The sequence below is a fragment of the Phragmites australis genome, chromosome 23 (genome assembly GCF_958298935.1).
Source record: "Phragmites australis chromosome 23, lpPhrAust1.1, whole genome shotgun sequence".
NCBI lineage: Eukaryota > Viridiplantae > Streptophyta > Magnoliopsida > Poales > Poaceae > Phragmites > Phragmites australis.
In genome coordinates this window covers 23,285,396-23,297,172 of record NC_084943.1, presented here as the reverse complement: position 1 = coordinate 23,297,172, position 11,777 = coordinate 23,285,396, and positions in this window count along the sequence as shown.

Sequence of the window (11,777 nt, the reverse complement as noted above, 5' to 3'; positions counted from 1 at the left end):
CACCGTAGACCGGGCTGTGGGCTAGTGCGGTGGGATCGGTTCATGAGCCGGTGGACTCGGCGGACCGGAGTTGGGCGCGGCTGTGTGGTCCACCATGGACCACGGACGGTGGACCGGTCCGTGGGCCCACTCGGCAGGGGGGGTGGGGGCTGAAGGGATAAGGCCAGGTGGCCTTTTTGCCCGAGCGGCTCACAGAGAGAGGCGGAGGGAGGCGAGCGCGGAGGGCGGTCAGCCGGGGAGAAGGGAGACGGCGGCGCCGGAGCTGAGAGGGAGGGAGCCGGCCGGGAGTCGGAGGAAGAAGGCGCGCACTAGAAGGCGGCGCGGACCGGTGACGCATGGCGGCAGCACGGCGCACAGATGCGAGCGCGGGACGGCGGGAGGCCGGATGGCGCGGTGGAGCTGCAGTCCGACCGGTGGCGCGAGGTGACGGCTCGGCCATGACGGAACGGCGGCCAGAGGGGCTACGGCGCGACGAGAGGTGCGGCGCTGGGCGGCGAGGGAGGCGCGGGTCGGTGCGGTAGGAGACGGCACGTCGGTGCGGCGCGGGAGGCGCGGCCGAGGGGCACGGCACACGCGGGCGGTGGCTGTGCGCAGCGCGGCTCGACTGGGCGCGACGCGCGGACGGCGGCGCATCGGCTTGAGGCCGGGTTACGGGAGGATGCGCTGGCACGGGTGGAGCAGACGGCAGCCGGAGGAGATGAAGGTGCTCACCGGGGTGGCGTGCGGGTGGAGCTCGCCGGGGATGGCTCATCCGTGGCGGGGCTGAGACTGGTGGCGCACGCGCGTGCAGAGGACGGCGCGTCAAGCAGAGGAAGGCCGGCGACGCAGAGCACCACCGGGGCGGCTGGGACAGTGAGCGCGATGGCACGCACGGCGGCGGTGCGGAGGAGCTACGGGTCAGCTGTGTTGCCGCTGCTGCATGTGTGTGTGTATGCTTGTATGTGTGTGGAGAAGATCACTTGCAGGTGACGGAAGAGAGCAGAGTGGAGCAGAGGGGAGGGCTGCTGCCCAGTTTTGAAGAAGAAAGGAGTATGGCAGGGGTGGAGATGGCTTGCAGGTGAAGCTTGAGAGGAGAAGAGCAAAGCTGCTTTTGGCTTGCTCGGTGGAGATCAGCGGAGAGGAGGATGGGAAGGAGAGAGCAGGGAAGGTGGTGGAGCTCGCGGTGGAAAGATCAGAGGGAGAGGGAGAGGAGCATGGGCCTGCCTTGGTCGGTGATCACACAGAGAGAAGCATGGGGAAGGGGATGAGCTGAGAGAGAAGGAGAGATGAGAGAGAAAGAGAGATATTTGTGTATTTGAATTTGTAAATGAATTGTGTGATAATTCAAATAGATGTAATTGAATTGTATTTGTATTTGCAAGGATTCAAATTGAATAATTTGAATTGGTAATAGGATTTGGAAATATTCAAATTGAGATTGAATGATTCAATTTGAATGCAATCGAATCGAAATGGATTGGTGATAATTCAAAATGAGTTCAAATTGAAAATGGATTTGAGATATATAGGATTAAACTCAAATAGGAGTATTCGAATATGAGTTTGGCATTAATTCAAATAAGGGTATTTGAATTAGGAGAAAGATTCATACTTGAAGCTTCGGGATTTGAGAAATGTTTGAATTCAGGAGAATTGAATTCAATGGATTTCGAAAAAAATTGAATCAAGATTGGGATTCGAACTTTAGAGATATTCAAATTCGAGTTGACCAAAGCTACTTGGGGATAATTCAATGGAATAATTGAATTATAGATTTTAGCTGGATTGGAAGCTCGATTTTCTCGGTTGGGTTTAGATTAGAAATTTGCCGAAAGGAACTAGAATAGATTCGAATTGAGAAACATTAAATTCAAATCGCTACGCAAAGAACCATAAGAACCAATAAACCAAAATGCATATGATCAATTCATTGCAACGATTAATTTAGAACTAACTTGATGCTTTCTGGAATACTTAGCCATAATAATATATTTGAATATATACATACGAGTATATATACATCAAACATATACTTCCTTAATTTTACACTAGTTTAATAATTAGAAAAAGTTTTAATTTGGAGCGAATTTTGCTATATTTTTATATGCTAAAATTCAGGGTGTTACATGGGAGCTCCACAAAGGATATGCTCCCGATCGTCAAGTCTCTTCCGGTCACGGCTCTTGAGATACCAAGTCACCAAGACAAGATCTCAAACATGACGAGTCACCAAGGCAAGTTCTCACCACTAACCTATCTTTTGGTCACTTACCGTCGTGATCACTTTGGAGCTCTAGCTACTAAGTCAAGGGTCTTCGTGTCCCCGTACACATGTCTTACCGTAGCTTCACATCAAGTCGGAGGGTCAATAAGCTTGAGCCACCAAGGCCTAAGATGCCGGCCAGTCACCAAGACTCCAAGGTGCTGACATACCACTCGATACAAGTTAGGATCACTCCTTGATCTCTTCTTCAAGCTGCAACACCTAACTGCAACTCACTCTAGGCCTATAAGCACTAAACAATCTTTAATCTTGCGTTTAATTATCTTGGATGACCACTTTAAGTAATTTGGTAGCTTAGATATCTTCTTAAGTGTATATAAGCTTCCTCTAGACTCCAGTAGTATGCCACACGTCAAATGACTGAGTGGAGGGGTATTTATAGCCTCAAACCCGCCAACTAGCCGTTTTCCTAACGGCTCAAAAAAGCTATTAATACCGGATGATCTGATAAGAATAATAGTACTAACACCGGATCATCTGGTGAGTATGTCACGTCCCAAAAAGTTAATCATGCAATTAGGCGAGCTTAATCATCATCGCATGCGAATCTATGTGTTTGCCTGTTAAAATGGGGTTCAACATGTCTCAAAATACCTTAAAGAGGTTTTTGAGGCACTTAGAGAAACCCTAGGTACGTTGTAAGCAAAGAAATATGGCGAGAGGGCACACTTAGACAATTTCAGCATAAAACCCTTCTCACGGTCTGACCGAGGATACCCGCATTCTGACCACTAGGTGTCCAACCACGTGGGCTTGCCACATGTGTTCCCGTGGTTTGACCGGATCCTCACGTGGTCTGATCGCCAGAACATAGCAAAGGCGCCACTTAAGGTCTCAATCGACCCTTCTCCCCCTCCTCTCTCTAATTTCACTCACTATCTCTCTCTCTCTCTCTCTCTCTCTCTCACACACACACACACACACACACACACACACACACACACACACACACACACACACACACACACACACACCTCAAATACCTAGAGAGAGTGATATTTTGCCGTTCGTCACATTCCAAGGCCGGGGATCGGAGGTGGGAACTTCCCCAAGCTTCCCGAAGGGCTTCACCAAGCTCTTACCCCCCTTTCCCCTCGCCGGAAAGCGGTTCTTCACCGTTTTTCTCCCTCCTTGAGCTTCATCGCCGCTCCATAAGCCAAATCCAAAAATCTGGGTATTCCCGGAGGAAACCGATCCGCTACAAAGTTTCCTTACGCCAAGGTGAACATCCCTGTACCATCTTTCCATCGTTTCCTAGCTCAATTCGGTCACCATTTCGATTTTTATCGGGAAACTCGTTTTGAACCCAAGATCTAGATCTACTTTTTAGGGTTTTACGTGTTTGGACCATGCATGGTGTCCGAACAACCACGTAAAACGTCCCCCTGATCTAGTGGAGTATATTGGTGCCCTCTATTGCCGAAGGTGTCGCCGAAATCCTCATCGGCGGCCTCACAAAGACGCTGCTAGTAGGGCCTGGCAGTCTGACCGTCGCTGGCCAGTCTGACCACTAGTAGGTCGGTTGAAAATATCAGTATTTAGGAGTCTGACCGTGGTTTGGGTCGATCTGATTGTTGGTGGGTGGTCTGACCGTCAGCTCGCCTGCGGTCTGGCCACCAGAGGCCAAAACCTTCTGCATGCCGGTGGTTTGACCGCCACCCTATGGCTGGTCTGACCATCAGCCTGTGAAGGCTACGGTGAGGCTAGATTAGCTTATCCGAGGTTTCAAATTTCGAAACACTAATCCATTACCAATCCTTTGTAGATGTTTTCGAGTCGTAGCGCTCTACTATTACTTGAGGTGTCCCGTAAGGCGACGTTATGAGAAGTGAATATGTTGGCAACAACGTATGACTTTGAATTTACTTAAAGTCGCCTAGAAAGGGGGGGGGGGTGAATAGGCGTTTCTGAAAATTAAAACTCAGCAGCGGATTATTCAGAGGCCAGATACTCCGGTGAAGGTCAGATACTCCGGTCTGTCCGTAGTATCCGGTCTAGTCCGGAATATCCGGGTTATACAAGATTTCAAAAACAAATGAATCTAAGTAGGTTTACTAGAATCTAAAAGATACCACAAGTTCTACTATGAGTAAAATGCTTAAACAACAATAATTTGCAGTAAGATTCTCACGAATACTAGAATTTGGGAAAAATCTCAAAACTACAACAATTAGTAATACACAAAATGAGAAGACAAGAATTTATCCTGGAGTTCGGCCACATCACAAAGAAGTGCCTACGTCCCCGTTGAGAAGCTCACAAAGAGCCGGGTCTTTTTCAACCCTATCCTCCTAGCGACCACAAAGATCAAGCTAGGTTTTTTTTACTCAAGTCGATGACGATTACAAACTTCCCGTGACACTCCACAATTGTTGGGTGCTCTACGGGAGACGCCTTGCCGTCTAGGAGCATGAGACTCCAAGAGAAAAAGATCACAAATGAGTGCTTGATGACGAACTCAATGATCAACAACTCAATTACTCTTCCAAACACAATCTCTCAATTTTGGCGCAAAACTAAACACTAGAGATGTTTGGAGGGCTCTTGAATGCTCGTAGGAAGCTTTTTCAAAGTGTAGCTTAGCAGCAACAGCAAGCAATAAATGCTAGGGGGTGTGGGGGTATTTATAGCTGACCTCAAAAACTAGTCGTTACTGTTCTGACTCACCTAACCCGGAGTATCCGGTGAACACTGAAGTCTCCGGCCTGAAATCCAAAACGGGCTCAGAACAATGTCAGAACTAGCTGTTACGGTTCTGTTGAACTACCTGGAGTATCTGGTGAACACAAGAGTCTCCGGTTGGGACTTAGTCACCTCAAAGAAACAATCCGGAGACTTGCCAGACTCTCTGGCCTCTGCAGGTACCGGAGTATCCGGTGAACACCGGAGACTCCGGTCATTTAAATTAAATGCTAACCGAGACTCTCTGGCGGAGTCTCGCTCGGAGACTCCGGCCAAAAACTTCATCTACCCAGAGTATCCGGAGAACACCGGAGACTCTAATCTTTTTAAAAAAGCTTAACCGAGGCTCTCTGCCGGAGACTTTGTCGAAGACTCCGGCCAAAATTCACCAAGTATCGGAGTATCCGGTGAACACCGGAGACTCCGGACAATTAAAAATAATTCGGAACCGAGACTCTCTAGCGGAGTCTCACTCGGAGACTCCGGCCTAAAATACCGAGTACCGGAGTATCCGGTGAACACCGGAGACTCCGGTCTCAGGACATTCTGCCTATTTTTTCTGGTGTCCATGGGTGAATGTGTCTCTCAACTATTGGTTCTAATAGGTTACTTTGAGCATTGAGACACCATAAAAGCTGAGAATTGCATCGCTCTTGATAGTACGGCTATCCTAAACTCAAATTCAAAGATAAAACAAATTAAATCCTATTGAGTACTACAAACCGCTTCTCTTTTCTTTTCGAGGGACGTCAACGTCGTGTATCTTCACCAATGAGACTAAAACCTGTTCATAGCTTCAATAAACATATTAGTCCCTTAATCATTTTGTCATCAATAAGCCAAAACCCACTTAGGGGGCCTAGATGCACTTTCAGACTTGTCGCTTGTGCGGCATGATGCACAAGCATCGTTCGCACCTCTTATTCTTTCTCACGCGAATGTTGATGTTTGATAATCATTGAATATATACAACTGCCTGTGATTTTGATGTTTGTTACGGAGAGATGTGCTCGAGAAAGAAACGGTAGACAGGAATCGAGCATGCATTTATTTTTCTCTGTTGCTCTTGTGCATGCATATTTCCATATACATGGTATTACGGGTCTAAGCAAATGTTATCCGGCAAATGCTTGTAGGCTATGTCGGAATTTGACTTTTCCCTCTCTTTCTTATTGCTGAAACAGATAAAAACCCGCCAAAACTTAGGTGACCTTCCCGAGGGTTCTAATGATAAAAACCCTCCACCGCCTCCACCGCCGAGTATGGCAGATGTGCTCATGCAAATTGAGCAGAACCGTCAGTCTCAGATGGTGCTTCTCGAGGCTCTCGTGCGTAACTCAGATTTCTTGCAGACTTAGCCGCCCACTTCCACGCGGGCTAAGGATCCTTTGGATGCTAACCATTGGCTTCGGACCATCGAGCAGAAGCTCGCTCTCCTGAGATGCGAAGACCATGAGAAAGCGCTCTTCGCCGCCCATCAGCTCCAGGGTGCAGCGGGCGCGTGGTGGTCCAGTTTTTGGCCGTGCAACTCGCCAATCACCATGTGTCTTGGCAAGAATTTTGCCAGGCATTCCGTGGTTTCCACATTCCTAAGGGCCTTATGGAGATCAAGTGACGGGAGTTTGTGGAGATCAAGTGACGGGAGTTTGTGGACCTCAAGCAAGGAGGCAGAGCATTGATGGAGTACGTGCAAGTGTTCAACCACCTTGCACAGTATGCTCTAGATAAGGTCAACACCGATGAGCGAAAGCAATACCTCTTTGTTAATGGCCTCAACTCCAAGATGCAGGATTAACTGTTGGCACATGAATTTGCCAACTTCAACAAACTTGTAAACACCTCTCTCACGGTGGAGTTCGAGCCAAAGAGCCACCAGGATAAGAAGAAGCGCAAAAGGGTTCCATCACCTTCCAAGGGTGGGAGCTCTCAATGCGCCCGCACAGAGTGTCAGCCTCCACCATCTCGTGTGTCGGCCTCGACTGCTCCATGACTGATGGGGATAGTGCAGCGCCCTCCGCTCCATGGTTCATAGGGGAGTGTGACAGGTGGCCCGGCGGCCCATGTTACCACTGCGGCGGTGTTGGGCACTATGCTCAAGATTGCCCATACCTGAAGCCGGGAGCTATTGTGACCGCTCGAAGGCCACCACCCGCTCAGTCTACTCCACAGGCTTCCCAGGTTACACACGTCCCCAAGCATGACTGAGCGCGCCACACCACCGCCGAGGAGGCTCACGGGGGTGACAACATACTGATGGGTATGTTACTTATGAGTTTTAATTCTGTTATCATTACTGCAGTGGTTCTATTTGATTTTGGGGCTTCTCACTCCTTCATAGCTACGATTTATACTTAGCGACATGGGTCGAAAGTTAGTGCCACCCCTACACCCTATCTCATAGATGCACCCGGAGCCAAGATTATTATTAATCAGTGTGTGACCAAGGCGTCAGTTATTATCAATGAGATACTCTTCAATGCAAATTTGTTGGTAGTGGAATCCAAGGGGATAGATGTCATTTTAGGAATGAAATGGATCACCAATAATAAGGCCGTTGTGGATTGTGCTCAGCGGACCATCACCCTTAATGATCTGTCTGGCACCCGAATTCATTTGAAGCTTAAGGGTGTCGATCCATGCCTTTATGCTCTAAAGGTCACCACCACCATATACCTCATGAATAGCCTAGTGGTGTGTGAATTTCCTGATGTCTTCCCAGAGGAAGTGCCAGTAATGCCACCTGACCGAGCAGTGGAATTCTCTATTGACCTAGTGCTCGGAACAACCCCAATTTCAAAAAGGTATTATCGAATGTCTCCGATTGAGTTAGCTGAGCTGAAGAAGCAGATTCAGGAATTGCTTGCTAAGGGTTTTATTCGCCCGAGCTCCTCACCTTGGGGATGCCTGGCGCTCTTTGTGAAGAAGGACAAAACTCGTCGGATGTGTGTTGACTACTGTTCGTTGAATGAGGTCACGATTAAGATAAGTATCTGCCTCCTAGGATTGATATCCTGTTCGATCAGCTGACCGGTGCCCGAGTTTTCTCGAAGATTGACTTGAGTTTGGGCTACCATCAAATAATGTCCGACTGGAGGATATTCCGAAGAAGACTTTCTCAACTCGTTATGGGTTGTACGAGTTCATTGTCATGCCCGTCGGATTGACGAATGCACCGGTGTTATTCATGTACTTGATGAACACGGTCTTTATGGAGGAAGTTAACAAGTTTGTTGTGGTTTTCATCATTGACATTCTTATATACTCCAAGACCGAAGAAGAACATGAAGGCATCTGCGGTAATCATTTGGTGCCTCGCGCCCTAGCCGGAAAGGCACTTCGCCAGGCGCTCGACTGGCCTACAATCATGTCCAACGTGGAAGACCTCGTCCGCATCTACCAAGGATGCCAATGGATGGGACGCCGAAGCCACCGGCCCCTGGCTCATTGGGGTATGGACCTCATCGGACCATTCCCCCGTGCTAAAGGAAACCTTTAGTACACGGTGGTAGCATTGGAATACTTCTCCAAATGGGTCGAGGCCGAGCCCCTCACGGTGATCACATCGAAGAATGTCCAGAAATTCTTCTGGAAGAACATAATTTGCCACTGACGTCCCATGGCATCTCAAGGTCGATAATGAAACACAATTCGAGTCCGGGCCTTTCAGACAATTTTACGATGAACTCGTCATCAAATTATGCTTCGCTGTTGTTCGTCATCCTCAGTCCAATGGGGCATCAAATGGTCCAACAACAACATTCTCTCCGGCTTAAATCGCTGACTCGTCGACCTAGCTCGAGGCCTATGGGTTGAAGAGCTTCCCAAGGTTTTATGGTCCCTTCGCACCACGGTCACGCGAGCCACCGGGTTCACCCCCTTCCGCCTCCTATATGGCGACGAAGCTATGACCCCCACTGAGGTCAAAGGATGCTCGCTCAGGGTGCAACTACCGCAAACTACCGAAGAGAGAGAACTCTCCCTCGACCTCACCAAAGGCATGCGACTCCACACCGTCCAGAATCTCGATCGCTACATCGTGAAAACTAAGGCCTGATACAATCCTAATGTTGCGCCACGAAGCTTCGAACCTGGGGACCTGGTACTTCGACGTGCCCTGGCTCTGGGAAAACTATGCAACAAATGGGAAGGCCCATATCTGGTCCTCGAGTCTAACAGGCCCGAGTCCTACTGTCTGGACGATACAGAAGGGACCTCCCTCACACACAGTTCAACTACAGATATCCTCCGCAAGTACTATGTGTAGAGGACCCCTGGCTCAGTCCTCTCCAAAGGTCCAAGACAATAAAAACCATAGGCTTACATACACAGGAAATAAACACCTAACATAGAGGTGTTACCTCCCAAAAAACCCATACCTCACAACAACCTCATACAAAACCTACATAAACCCTCCAGCATCTTGAAGGCAGTGTCTCAGTGCCAGAGAAGTAAATCCCTCCGGCATCTTGAAGGCAGTGCCTCCGTGCTAGAGAGGTAAATCCCTTCGGCATCTTGAAGGCAATACCTCCGTGCCGGAGAAGTAAATCCCTCCGGCATCTTGAAGGCAGTGCCTTCGTATTGGAGAAGTAAAATTCTTCTAGCATCTTGAAGGCAGTGCCTCCGTGCGAGAGAAGTAAATCCCTCCAGCATCTTGAAGACAGCTCCTCCATGCTAGAGAAGTATATCCCTCCGCAATCTTTAAGGCCTGGCTGACCTACATGACGAAGAAGTAAAGACCGCTCCAACAACTTGAAGGAATTGCCTCCATTCTAGACATGCATATATCCTCCGTCATCTTTAAGGTCTAGCTAACCTACGTGGCGGAGAGGCAAAGACCACTCTGGCGTCTTGAAGTCATTGCCTCCATGCTGGACAGGCATAGACCCTCTGGCATCTTTAAGAACTGGCTGACCTACGTGGCGGAGGGATAACCTCCCCGACCTCTTGAACGCCTAGCCTCCATGCCAGAAAGGATTCATGAAAAAGTTATGATCCTCCGGCATCTTGAAGACTAAAAGTCTCCGTGCCAAAATCACCTGACCCCTCCAGTATCTTGAAGGCATAGCCTTCGTACTACAGAAACATCACGCATTGAAACGTTAGTAACGAGTTGTTTTACCCTGTTCACACCTAACACAACTCAGTACCCCTCCGATTTTGAACCTCTGATTTCGAAGGGGCTGGGATAGGGGCACAAGCGAAGCATTGATATGATAAAATTATAACGCCAAAAAACAAAATTAACACAACGCAAGTTCGTTCATACATATACAAAAGTTTGTATTCAGCTAGTCAATGTACATTGAATCTATGCCCAGCAAACTTGCTAGCCTATTGCACCTCCCTGAAGTACTACAGGATGTGGAGGGCGCTTGGCCGCCATGCCTCCCAGAAGTACCGCAAGATCTGGAGGGTTGACCCCGGTAACGACACATGAAGGGTCGACGTAAATCCCCTCCACTCAAAGACCTACTACCAGAGATAGAGCCCCCCCCTCACGAGCTCAGGAGGAAAAAGGTTCCACTGGCAAGGGATACAAGTCGAAGGCCGAAAAATCTAGCTCTTCCTCCACCTCCTCCTTCGGTGGGGGACTCTACAGCCTGTACCTCCTCCACCTTCACTCTAGTCAGAACAGGCTCAAGAATTTCTGAAGACACACTTTTGCCAGAACCCCGAGGGAGGACAAAACGTTGAAGGAAGCATGGGCCAGCAACCTCCCAGGCGGTTCGGTCTATACACCAGTCGTCCTTTTCAACAAAATACACATCCAAAGTAGACACAGGGGGGGGTCCTCCGGTTTGACTTTGACCAAGACATTAGAGGTCACCTTTGGATCCACACACCCTTCAAAATCGCGGGGCATGACAAAGCCACTCCATCGCCGGACAGACGGAGTGGCCCCAGACGCTCTGGATGCACTTAATCCCTCCCCAGAGGCACCGTCCCGGACACGAGCGAGGTCCCTTCTAGTCTTGGGTCGCCACACCTATATGCACAGATCGAGCTCCGGTTAGCCTAAAGTCATGAGCATTCCAGAACAACACAGACAAAACCACAATGAGACAGACATGGCTCTATTTGGCAAGAAAAAGTCCAAATACATGAAGCAGAAGAGGGTAGTCAACATAATAAGATCCTAACCCCTTTCGGAAAGGAAAGAAAAGCAAAAACAAACAACCTGCGTAGAGCTACACCTCAGAAAGCAGTTTTTGCGGAGCATCCATGCGCGGAGACTGCTCACGCGGAGTAATGACTTGAAGCAAAGAACCTCCAGAGGGCGGCGGTGCACCTACAGGATCCTGATGAGGGACCTGACCTCCCGACGAAGAACTTAGGCGAGGACCCCCCGTGGTGCCTGGAGTCACCTGACCTACCATATAGCACAACGTCATGTTCCGACTATGTCTTGCCCACAAATTTTGACAGAAGTTCTCTAGAGCCGCACAGATCTCCACCGGAGGTGCCTCTGGCCGGAAGCCCTCGATCACAAAGTTCGACACCTGCTACTCCAATGCTTCGAATGGGCCAACCCCCGCTTGGTACAGCAGGGTCAGCTGGAGCATTGTGGCCACACGTGCGCTGGACCTCACGTAGGTCTACTCAGTTTTAACCATCACTTTCGCAGTAGACCGAAGCCAGAAACTGACACAATCGACACCTCCGAGTTGAAGGGTACTGGCGGACACCTAGCCCCAAGCCTACTCATGGCACCAGAGGTGATCCGGGCAACCTCCGACGCACTGCAGCTAACTGCTGGCACTCCGAACGTAGTACCCCCTCCGATGCTCTAGCCTCCTCCAGCTTTCGTTGGGCCTCAACCACCGCAGTCCGA